Source organism: Nicotiana tomentosiformis, chromosome 4 (genome assembly GCF_000390325.3).
Source record: "Nicotiana tomentosiformis chromosome 4, ASM39032v3, whole genome shotgun sequence".
In the NCBI taxonomy this organism is placed as follows: Eukaryota; Viridiplantae; Streptophyta; class Magnoliopsida; order Solanales; family Solanaceae; genus Nicotiana; species Nicotiana tomentosiformis.
Genome location: NC_090815.1, coordinates 132,576,553 through 132,589,706, shown reverse-complemented (window position 1 = coordinate 132,589,706; position 13,154 = coordinate 132,576,553).

Here is a 13,154-nt window from a genome sequence, read left to right as displayed (position 1 = left end):
AGAAGGGTTGCCTATCTTATTTGGATTTTATGAGGGATGTTAGTGCAGAGACTCCTATCATTGTTTCTGTTCCGGTGGTACGTGATTTTCCGGATGTGTTTCCTGCAGACCTGACAGGCATGCCGCCTAACAGGGATATTGACTTTGGTATTGATTTGGTGTCGGGCGCTCAGCCAATTACTATTCCACCATATTGTATGGCACCAGTGGAGTTGAAGTAATTGAAAGAGCATGTTCAGGAACTCCTTGATAAGGGGTTTATTCGGCCTAGTGTGTCACCTTGGGTGCACCGATTCTATTTGTAAATAAGAAGGATGGTTCCATGAGATTGTGTATTGATTATATGCAGTTGAACAAGGTCATAGTCAAGAACAAGTATCCTTTGACTCGTATTGATGATTTATTCTACCAGCTTCAGGGAGCGAGGGTTTTCTCCAAGATTGATTTGAGGTCTGGTTATCACCAGCTGAAGATTCTGGATTCAGATATTCTTAAGACAACTTTCAGGACCCGATATGGCCATTATGAGTTCTTAGTGATGTCTTTTGGGCTAACCAATGCCCCAACAGTGTTCATGGATTTGATGAATAGTGTATTCCAGACCTATTTGGACTCATTCGTTGTTGTATTCATTGATGACATCCCGGTGTACTCTCGTAGCCATGAGAAGCACGCTCGGCATTTGAGGATTATATTACATAGATTTAGGGAGGAGAAGCTTTATGCAAAGTTCTCCAAGTGTGAGTTTTGGCTCAGTGCATTAGCATTTTTGGGACACGTGGTATCCAGTGAGGGTATTCAGGTGGACCCGAAGAAGATAGAGGCAGTGCAGAGTTGGCCCAGACCGTCCTCAGCCACGGAGATTAGGAGATTTCTTGGTTTGGTGGGTTACTACCGTCGCTTTGTGGAGTGATTTTCATCTATTACTTCGCCCTTGACCAGATTGACCCAAAAGGGTGCTCCATTCAGGTGGTTGGATGAGTGTGAGGAGAGCTTTCAGAAGCTCAAGATTGCTTTTACCACAACTCTAGTGTTAGTTCTGCCATCAGCTTCAGGTTCTTACACCGTGTATTGTGATGCCTCAAGGATAGGCATTGGTTGTGTTTTGATGCAGGAGGGTAGGGTGATTGCCTATTCCTCACGCCGGTTGAAGACCAATGAGAAGAACTATCTTGTCCATGATCTTGAGTTAGCAGCCATTGTTCACGCCTTGAAGATTTGGCTTCATTATTTGTATGGGGTTCATTGTGAGATCTATATTGATCATTGGAGTCTGCAACATCTGTTCAAGCAGAAGGATCTTAATTTGTGTCAGCGGAGATGGTTAGAGATTCTTAAGGACTATGATATCACTATTATATACCATCTGGGCAAGGCCAATGTGGTGGCCGATGCTTTGAGTCACCGGAGAGAGTTTAGCATATCTTCCAGCAACAGAGAGACCTTTAGCATTGGATGTTCAGGCCTTAGCGGGCCAATTTTTTAGATTGAATATTTTGGAGCCTATTCGGGTATTGGCTTGCATAATCTTCAGTTCTTCTTTTTATGACCATACCAGGGAGCGTCAGTATGATGACCCCCACTTACTTGTTCATCAGGACAGGGTTCAGAGAGGTGATGTTAGGGATGTGATTATTGGTGATGATGGTGTGTTGAGGATGCAGGGTCAGATATGTGTACCTAATGTAGATGGGCTTCGGGAGTTGATTCTCGGGGAGGCCCACAGCTCGCGGTATTCCATCCATCCGGTTGTCGTGAAGATGTACCAGGATTTGAGACAATACTATTAGTGGAGGCGGATAAAGAAGGATATAGTTAGGTTTGTAGCTCGGTGTCTCAACTATTAGCAGATTAAGTATGAGCATCAAAGACCGGGTGGCTTGCTTAAGATATTACACATTCCGGAGTGGAAGTGGGAGCGGATCACCATGGACTTTGTAGTTGGGCTCCCACGGACTTCGAGGAAGTTCGATGCTATTTGGGTTTTTGTAGATCGGCTGACCAAGTCCGTGCACTTCATTCCAGTTGGTACTACTTACACTTCAGAGCGGTTGGCTGAGATTTACATTCGAGATTGTTGTTCGCCTGCATGGTGTCCCATTTTCCATCATTTCAGATAGGGGTAATCAGTTCACTTCGCAATTTTGGAGGGTCGTGCTGCGAGAGTTGGGTACTCAGGTTGAGTTGTGCGCAACTTTTCACACTCAGGCGGATGGGCAGTCCGAGCGCACTATTCAGATATTGGAGGGCATGTTGCGCGTTTGTGTCATTGACTTTGGGGGTTCATGGGACCAATTTTTGCCACTCGCGGAGTTCACATATAACAACAATTATCAGTTGAGTATTCAGATGGCTTCGTACGAGGCTTTATATGGGAGGAGGTGTAGATCTCCGGTTGGATGGATTGAGCCGGGTGAGGCTAGGCTCTTGGGTACAGCCTTGGTGCAGGATGCATTAGATAAGGTGAAATTTATTCAGGAGAAGCTTCGCACGGCGCAGTCTAGGCAGAAGATCTATGCGGACATGAAGGTCCATGATGTATCTTTCATGGTTGGGGAGAAGGTTTTGCTAAAGGTATCACCCATGAAGGGTGTTATGAGGTTTGGGAAGAGGGGCAAGTTGAGCCCCCGGTTCATTGGGCCTTTTGAGGTGCTTCAAGGGATTGGGGAGATGGCTTATAAGCTTGCCTTGCCACCCAACTTGTTGAATGAGCACCCAGTGTTTCAAGTTTCCATGCTCCGGAAGTATATTGGAGATTCGTCCCATGTTTTGGACTTCAGAACAGTTCAGTTGGAGGGTGATATGACTTATGATGTGGAGTCGGTGGCTATTTAAAATCGGCAGGTTCGAAGGTTGAGGTCAAAGGATATAACTTCAATGAAGGTGCAGTGGAGAGGTCAGCCTGTGGTGGAGGCCACCTGGAAGACCGAGTGGGAGATACGGAGCAGATATCCACGCCTATTCGAGACTCCAAGTATGTTTCTAGACCCGTTTGATGATGAACGATTGTTTAAGAGGGGGAGGATGTAACGACCCGGCCGGTCATTTCGGGAGTTAAAGCCACGTTTCCCCCATTTCTACTTATTTTTGTGTTCTTCAGCTATATTATGATATATCGGGTGAATTGGGACACTTAGTCTGTTTATTAGAAGCTTAAGTTAGAAAGGTCAACTGGATGTTGAATTATGTGTAAACGATCTCGAAAATTAATTCTGATGGCTCCATTAGCTTCATTAGGTGATTTTGGACTTAGGAGCGCGTCCGAAATGTGATTTGGAGGTCCGAAGTAGAATTAGGCTTGAATTGGCGAAAGTTGGAAATTTGGCGATTACGGTCGGCAGTGAAAAATTTGATATCGGGGTCGGAATGGAATTCCGGAAGTTGGAGTAGGTTTGTAGAGTCATTTTTGCGTGTGTACAAATTTCGAGGTCATTCCGACGTGGTTTGGTTGGTTTCGGCATCGGTTGCCGAATTTGGAAATTTAGAAGTTCTTAGGCTTGAATCCGAGGAAAATTTGATATTTTGATGTTGTTTTGAGTACTTCAAAGGTTCTACTAAGTTTATATGGTATTTTTAGATTAATTTGTATGTTTGGTTGAGGTCCTGGGGGCCTCGGGTGAGTTTCAGATGGTTAACGAATCGTTTTTAGACTTTGCAAAATGGCTGATCTGCTGGTATGAACTTTCTGGTTTCCTTATATGCGATCGCGTGGTCAAGTCCTCGATCGCGTAGGCTTATTTGGGGCAAAGGCGAGTTGTTCTCTACGATCGAATAGTCTGGTACCCGATCGCATGAGTGTGTGAAGTTTTGCTTTGCGAACGTGTGGCCAGTGTCTCGTTCGCATAGAGGTATCGAGCTGGTGAAGAGGTGAGGTGATTGCTCTACACGATCGCGTGAGGTAGGATGCGATCACTTAGGTTTGAGCAGTTAGTGCATCGCAGTCACGTGAGGTGTTACGTGTTCGCGTAGAGTAGATTTCTGAGGGGGCAAAGTTTTTCTTCGCGATCACGAGGACTTTTCCGCGATCGCGATTAAGGAAAATCTGGGCAGCAGTGTTAAATTCCAAAATCGAGGGTTTGGGCTCATTTTTCATATTTTGAGCTAGAGACCATGGATTTAGGCGATGTTTGAAGGGATTTTAAGGGAGTTGATTGGGGTAAGTGTTTCTCACTTGATTTTGGTTAAATTGTGATTTGGGGTGAAAAGTTGGAGAAAAGTGGAAGAGTTTCTAAGATGGAATTTTGAGGTTTGAAGGGGATTTTGTTGTCGAATTTTAATAAATTTTGTATGTATGGACTCGTGAATGGACGAGCTTCCTAGTTTTGTAAATTTTTATCGGATTTTGAGATGTGGGCCTGGGGCCGAGGTTGAGCCAATTTCGGATTTCGGGCTAATTGGATAATTTTTCTTGTGGAATTCATTCCATTAGCGTATATTGATGGTATTGTACTGATTGTGAATAGATTTGGAGCATTTGAAGGCCGAGTCCATAGGCAAGAGCATTGCAGGGTAGAAATTTGACCGTTTTGAGGTAAGTAACGATTGTAAATCTAGTCTTGAGGGTATGAAAACCCGGATTTCGTATCATTCTACTATTTTGAGGTGACGCACATGCTAGGTGACGGGCATGTGGGCGTGCACTGTTGGAGATTGTGACTTGGTCCGTCCCGTAGCAACTGTAAAGTTGCATATTTTGTTGAAATTATATGCTACTTATATGTTTTAGAAAGAGTTTCTATAAATTGAGTAGAATGTCATGTTTGGGCCTTGTGCCAGTACTGTTTGGACCCTTAGGGGTCTTTTCTTACTATTCTCTCACTATTTTTGATTGAAAATCTATACTCAGTCATGGTTATACTTGTTTACTGCATAACTCAGTTTTATTACTCTATTTGGATGCATATAAATGTTGTTTTGGGTTGAATGCCATATTTTTACTAAAATGCTCGAGTGGCTTGAGAGGTTTATGACTGAGTGAGGCCGAGAGCTTGATTTGTGAGGATATTTATGGGATCGGGCTGCACGCCGCAGCATGTTCGATACAGGCCGAGGGCCTGAGTGATTTATACCATGATTTGTCTTGATATAGCTATTGGGCTGAAGGAGCCCCTCTGTAGTCTGTACACACCCCAGTGAGCGCAGGTACCTACTGAGTGCCGAGTGACAAGTGCTGAGTAACTGGAAGGCTTGAGTGATTGTGAGGTATGCCCGAGTAGGAGGTATGCCCGAGTGGCATGATTGATTGTGAGGTATGCCCGAGTGGCATGAGTGACTGTGAGGTATGCCCGAGCGGCATGAGTGACTGTAAGGTTTGCCCGAGGGGCTGTATATGAGTGATGTTTTGCCCGAGGGGCTGTTTATTATTTCATCATTTTTCTCACCTTTTCATTTAGCCTCTGTTTGAAAACTGTTGAAAAATATCTTTAAATGATTTCACTGGAACTGAGTTTAAACGAGATGTTTTGATTCAAATCCTGATTTTGAAAGCATGTGGTATTCTATTGAGATTTCATGATAAGAACTTTTTATGCTCTATTGCTAGTCACTACTGCTCAGTCTTTATTTATTGTTGTTACTTACTAAGTTGGCGTACTGACGTTACTCCCTGCACCTTGTGTGCAGATCCAGGTGTAGCTGGACACGGTAGTGGTTGTTGATTATTCTGGTTGCAGATTTTCTCAAGGAGAGCAAGGTAGCTACTTGGCGACCACATCCCTGCTCTTCTCCCTCTTATCTTCCTTTAGTTGTATTTAGCTATTTTCCCAATTATGTTAGTCTTGATATTGTCAGACAAATAGTAGCAGATGCTCATTACTAGTGACACCCCGATGTCGGGCTTTTTTTTCCGCATTTTTTATTTTTGATTTGAACTCCTTCACGAAGGTTTTTTAACGCTAAATAGCCTTGAAATTATCCTTGAAATGAATATATCGGTTTATTTTGAAATGAGTCGGCTTTCCTAGTTCCACGATAGGCGCCATGACGACAGGAGTTAGTTTGGGTCGTGACAGGATTGTTCCGATTTACTTTTAATAAGAAAAAAACTTCAATTGGTCTTGAAAATTTCTATATCCAATCGGTTGTTTCCGGAAAAGTAGAGACCTCCAACGCTAATTAGGAACACAATTTGATTTCATTTAGATTAATTGTCTTTGATTGGAAACAGTTTTCACCTTAATTACGTCATTATTTATCTATGTAAAGGTCTAGAGATTAAATTGAATTTATCACATATACAGACATCTTGATTTTTTTTTTTTTTTTCAGAGGATACCGATATCTTTCGTTCCGAATATAAAAGCTTATTTCCGTTAGCATATGTCTTCCACTTGATCATGACATAGCATTCTCATACTATCTAGCTCTTTTTTTCGTTAAATCTTGACAAATAATAATCCAACTATTTGGATATATTTTCACAGGGATTTTACATCAACTTAGTGAGTTGATGGATACTTCATCTGTATGTTATTACTTTGGGATATGCTAATTCCTCCTTTTATATTGTAATTTGCAAGATTTTGGATGACATTGACCCTTATTAAATGGCCTATGAGGTATATTACCCATTCATATCCCTTTCATTGTTGTGATATGTGTTTACTTTTAAGTTTTATATTTCGCATAGTGCATGTTTTGTTGTACAATATTACTATTTTGTTCTTCACTATTACAATGTCTCACAATTTTGTTGTTAAAAAAAAAAGATTGTTTGCACTGAAATGATGCTTTTCATTAGTGATTCTGTCATATGTGTTTTTTATGTTTATCCATATTCCCTATTTATTAGGCTACAACTTGCTAATCGTCATGCTTTCTTGATATTAGTGTGTGTTTTAATACGAAATGCGACTTATATCCATAAATTTTAAAATCTATCAAAAATATCCAACAACTTTGAAGATAATACTTACAAAACAAGCGAAAAAATATGAACAAAATTCATACAACACAAGCGGAACAAATCTGAAGAAAATTTATACAAACATTAGTAGATTTTGGCAAATCACCTTCAAATTTTATCTTTACGGTGGATTGCCACATACTGACACAACAACTTTGGCGAAGGATTTCTACTGTTTATAGAGAAGGGCAAAGCCGCGTGAGTTTAATGAGGGAAAAGTTGGGTAGATATGGATTAGTTGGGTCATAATAATAGAAAATAAATTTTTTATAAAATACAAAAGTTTAGGACAATTTTTGACCTTTTTTTAAAAAATCAAAAGGTAATATTTTGGGCCAAAATAACTCTTGAGATGGTTTTGAGTTTTGGGATTTGAAAATTTTCCAAAATATGGATTAAATCTATAAAACAATAGATATTTGCTAAAATTTAGAAAATTATTGGCAAAATCTATGACCAAACGGGGGTTTAGAATTAATGAAATGAACGCCCCAAATTTCTTAAAAAGTTGAAACTTGTCTAAAGTGAAGAGAAAAATCATCTTGCTTTTAGTAAAAATGAAAATAAAAAGAAGAAACCACCTCTCAAAAGTAGAGAATAGATGGCAATCTAATTTGTTTGCTAACTATCATAACTAAGTTTACTATATAATAGTTAATTAAATTAAATTGCTTAAATTTTCAGGTTCAGAAGATATTGAATATTTTGAAATTAATTACAACATCAATTGTAACGACCCGATCGGTCGGTTTGAAAGTAATAGCCCTGATCCCCTATTAACTGCTTGCCCCGTATATTTTTCTGCGTATGTGACTTGCCGGGAGGTTTTATTTTTGGTTTCAGAGTATTTTGGGATACTTAGTCCCTAAACGGAAGCCTAAGCCTTAGGATATTATTCGTAGTCGGAACTGGGTGAAGACAACCTCATAATAGAATTTCGTCGGTTCCGTTAGTTCCGTTGGATGATTTTGGACTTAGAGGCGTGTCAGAATTGTGTTTTGGAGGTCTGTAGCTCATTTAGGCTTGAAATATCGAAAGTCGAATTTTTGGAGATTTTGACCGGTAGTGGACTTTTTGATATCGGAGTCGGAATCTGATTCCGGAAGTTGGAGTAGGTCCGTCGTGCTGAATACGACTTGTGTGCAAAATGTGAGGTCAATCGGACGTGGTTTGATAGGTTTAGGCATCAGTTGTAGAAATTTAAAGTTACAAGTTCATTAAGTTTGGATTGGAGGATGATTCGTATTTTTAGTATTGTTTGATGTGATTTGAGGGCCCGACTAAGTCTGTATGGTGGTTTAGGACTAGTTGGCATGTTTGGTTGAGGTCCCGGGGGCCTCGGGTGTGTTTCAGATGCTTAACGGATAGAGTTTTGAACTTATGCAATTGCTGAAGCTATCTGAGTTCTGGTGTTTTCGCACCTCCGGTGGGGAGACGGCAGGTGCGGGATCTCAAGTGCGGAGAGGCAAGCGCAGAGGCGGAAAGAAGAGGAGCTGTCTGGGGTCGCAGGTGCGGAGGAGGTACCGCATCTGTGATGCCCGCAGAAGCGCTCAATGACCCGCAGTAGCGGAGAAGACCGCAGAAGCGGACATGGGTCCATAGGTGCGCACACGCAGGTTCGACCCTTTGATCGCAGAAGTGGACACTGAGGTTTTAAGTGCAATTCGCACCTGCGATGGGAATTCCGCAGGTGCGAAATCGCTGGGCAGTAAAGGGCTAAGTGCGAGGGTTTAATTTCATTCTCCATTTTTGGACCTAGAGAGCTCGGATTGAGGAAAACGTTCGAGGGATTTCCAGAGAACGCTTGTGGGTAACGATTCTTAACTCTTTTATGGTTATATCTCATTAATCTATAGTTGATTCCACCCTTTTAATTAAGGATTTGAGTTGCAAATTGGGTAAAAATGGTAGAAATTTTCTAGACTAAGTTTTTGCCATTTGGAAGGCGATTTGAGGTCGGATTTGAGAAATTCTTGTATGGTTGGGCTCGTGAGTAAATGGGTGTTCGTATTCTGTGACTTTTACCAGATTTTGTGATGTGGGCCCGGGGAGACTTTTTGGGGCGATTTTCCAATTTCTTGCTTTAGCTTTGATTTTATTAACTAGATTAGTTTCTTATAGTTATATTTATAATATGTAATTGATTTTGGCTAGATTTGGGCCATTCAGAGTCGATATTCGTGGAAAACGCTTTGTTACAGATTGATTTGAGCTTGGTTCGAGGTAAGTGTCTTGCCTAACTTTGTGTGGGGGAAATCCCCTTAGGATTTGGTATTGTTGTGATATGTGAGCACCGTATACGTAAGGTGACGAGTACGTACACGGGCTATTTGTTGTAAAACCCGATTTATTTTACTAAGTAATCTGTTTTTCCTTTAATTTGAGTTATACCGTTTAAATGAGTATTAGTCTATTTTCATTCTCAATTGAGCTATTCCAACATATGTAGCTATCCTGTTTTGTCTAATATCGTATGTCTACGTGCTTTAATTGCTTATTTGAACTCCGTGAAGCATGCTTAGTTTATTTCCTGTTTTTTCTTGTTCTTTATCAGTATAACTGTAGAAATCTTGTTGTTAACTATGGTATTTATCGTTTCGAGCTGTGTGTTTATTTTGTGACTACGAGGCGGTTCCTCGGGAGTTCTCCCTGCACATTTACTTTTGAGACTACGAGGTGGTTCCTCGGGAGTTCTCTCTGTACATTTACTTTTGAGAGTACGAGGCGGTTCCTCGGGAGTTCTCCCTGCGCATTTATTTTTGAGACTAAGAGGCTGTTCCTCGGGAATTCTCCCTGCACATTTACTTATGAGACTACGAGGCGGTTCCTCGGGAGTTCTCCCTGAATATTTACTTTTGGGACTACGAGACGGTATTTCGGGAGATCCCCTGTTGAGTATTTAATTTTGGGACTACGAGACGGTATCTCCGGAGCGCCCCTGTGTTATCACATTGTTTGTGTGTTGTTATTTCTCTGTGAATTCCTTCTGTTAAATTCTCTGTTTTACTTTATTTTATTATATTATCTGTCATTTTATTATATCTCAGTAGGGTCCGGACCTGACCTCGTCATTGCTCTACCGAGGTTAGGCTTGGCACTTACTAGGTACCGTTGTGGTGTACTCATGCTACTCTTCTGCACATGTTTTGTCTGCAGATCCATGTACTTTTATCAGCCCCACTACTAGCAAAGAGCACTTGTTGTTGTACGGAGACTTCAAGGTACATCTGTTGCGTCCGTAGACCTCGGAGTCCCCCATCTATTCTCTAGTCACGACCCAAACTAACCCTGTTGTGATGGCGCCTATCGTGGAACTAGGCAAGCCGACTCATTTTCCAAAACAAAGCGATATTTTCATTTCAAGGATAATATCAATGCTATTTAACATAAAAATCTCCGTAAAGGAGTTCAAATCAAAACAAAAGTGCGGAAAAGAAAAGCCCAACATCGGGGTGTCACTAGTCATGAGCATCTACTACAACTTGTCTCACAATATTGAAACTAACATAGTCTGAAAAATAGTTAAATACAACTAAACGAATATAAGAGGGAGAAGAGCATGGCTGCGATCGCCAGGCACCTACCTTGCTATCCCCGAGAAAATCCGCAACCGGAAAGGTCAACATCCTCTATCTTGTCCACCTATACCAGGATCTGCACACAAGGTGCAGGGAGTAACATGCGTATGCCAACTCAATAAGTAACAACAATAAATAAAGACTGAGCAGTAGTGACAAACAATAAAGCATATAAAGTTCATATCATGAAATCTCGGTAAAATACAACATGCTTTAAAAACAATCAGGGTTGGAATCAAATCATCTCGTTTAAACCCAGTTCCAGTAAAAACTATGTAAAGATATTTTTCAACAGTTTTTCAAACAAAGGCTCAATGCAAAGGTGAGCAAAAATGATAAAATCAAAATCAGCCCCTCGGGCAACATCACTCGTATACGGCACCTCGGGCAAACCTCACAATCACTCATGCCTCTCGGGCATACCTCACAATCACTCATGCCTCTCGGGAATACCTCATAATCACTCATGCCTCCCAATCACTCAGCACTCGGCACTCGCACTCAGTAGGTACCTGCGCTCACTAGGGGTGTGTACAGACTCTGGAGGGGCTCTTTCAGCCCAACGCTATATCAAGCCAAATCATGGCATAAATTAATCAGTCCCTCATCCTATATCAAACATGTTGTGGCATGCAGCCCAATCCTATAAATATCCTCATAAATCAGGCCCTCGGTCAGTCAGTCATAAACCTCTCAAGCCACTCGGGATCTCAGTTAAAACAAGGCATTCAACCCAAAACAACATTTATATGCATCAAAACAGAGTAATAAAACTCTGTTTTGCAGTAAACAGGTATAACCATGACTGAGTATAGATTTTCAATCGAAAATAGTGAGAGGGTAGTAAGAAAAAGGCCTCTAAGGGTCCAAACAGCACTGGTACAAGGCCCAAACATAGCATTCCGCCCAATTTACAGAAACTCATTTCTAAATCTCATAAGTATCATATAGTTTCAACAAAATATGCAACTTTACATTTTCTATGGGACGGGCCAAGTCACAATCCCCAATGGTCACATGCCCTTCACCTAGCATGTGCGTTACCTCAAAATAATAAATGATACGAAATTCCGGGTTTCATACCATCAGGACTAGATTTACAATCGTTACTTACCTCAAACCGATCAAATCCCTACTCCGCGATGCTCTTGCCTCTCTACTCAGCCTCCAAATGCTCTGAATCTATTCACAATCAGTACAATACCATCAATATACGCTAATGGAATGAATTCCACAAGAAACAACTATCGAAATAGCCCAAAACCCGAAAATGGCTCAAACATGGCCCCCAGGCCCACAACTCAAAATACGACAAAATTTATAAAACTAAAAATCCCATTCACTCACGAGTCCATACATACGAAATTTATCAAAATCCGAGTTCTTTTGGTTCCACAAATCCATAAATCAAACTCTCCAAAATCCCAAGCCCTAACCCCTAATTTTCACCCCTAATTTCCATTAATTACATGATTAAACAACGGGAAAATACTATATATACGAGTATTAGGGCTCAAGCAACTTACCTCACTGATATCCCCTTGAATCCCTCTTCAAAATCACTTCCAAAAGCTTTAAAACCGAATGAAAAAGGTGAGAAATGGACCAAAATCCGCGAAGTCTCCTTTTTATATTTTTTGCCGAGGCCAACTTAGTATCCCAGGTTTCCCATCTACAGACGAACCTCGCACTTGTGGATCGCGCACCTGCACACTCACACTCTGCTTCAGCTGAAACTGGCCAACTCTGCCCTATCGCATATGCGCCCCACGTCTCGCATCTGCGGGCTCGCAGATGCGACCTCCAACTCGCACCTGCACATCCTGCCTATCCCAGCACTGCCCACACCTGCGAACTCCCCACGTGCACCTGCGACCTCGCACATGCGGTTCTCCCCTCCGCAGGTGCGGAAATATCAGTAGCAGCAGCTTCAACTGCATTTTTCAACTTCAAACAATTCCATTAACCACCCGGAATAACCCCGAGGCCCTTGAGACCTCAACCAAAAATACTAACAAGTTATATATCAACATATAAACTTAGTCGAATCTTCGAATCACTCAAAACAACATCAGATCACCAAATTACCCTCGCATTCAAGCCTAAGAACTTCAAACTTCTAAATTCGACAATCGATGCCGAAACCAACCAAATCACGTCCGAATGACCTCAACATTTTCACATACGTCACAAATGACACTACAAACCTACTCCAACTTTCGAAATTCCATTCCGACCACGATATAAAATTTTTCACTGCCGGTCGAAATCGCCAAACGGACTTTCAAATCACATTTCGGATGCACTCCTAAGTCCAAAAGCACCTAACGGAGCTAACGGAACCATAGAAATTCAAATCCAAGATCGTTTACACATAGGTCAACATTCGATTGACTTTTCCAACTTAAACTTCTAAATAGGAGACTAAGTGTCTCATTCTACTCCGAAACCACCTTGAAACCACTCCGGACATGAACCAACTAACCCGGTATAACATAATACAGCTGGATAACACCTGAAGAAGAAGAAATGGGGCTATAACTCCCGAAACGACCGGCCAGGTCGTTACATCCTCCACCTTTTAAACAATTATTCGTCCTCGAACAGGTCTAGAAACATACCTGGAGTCTTGAATAGGCGTGGATATTTGCTCCGCATCTCCCGCTCGGTCT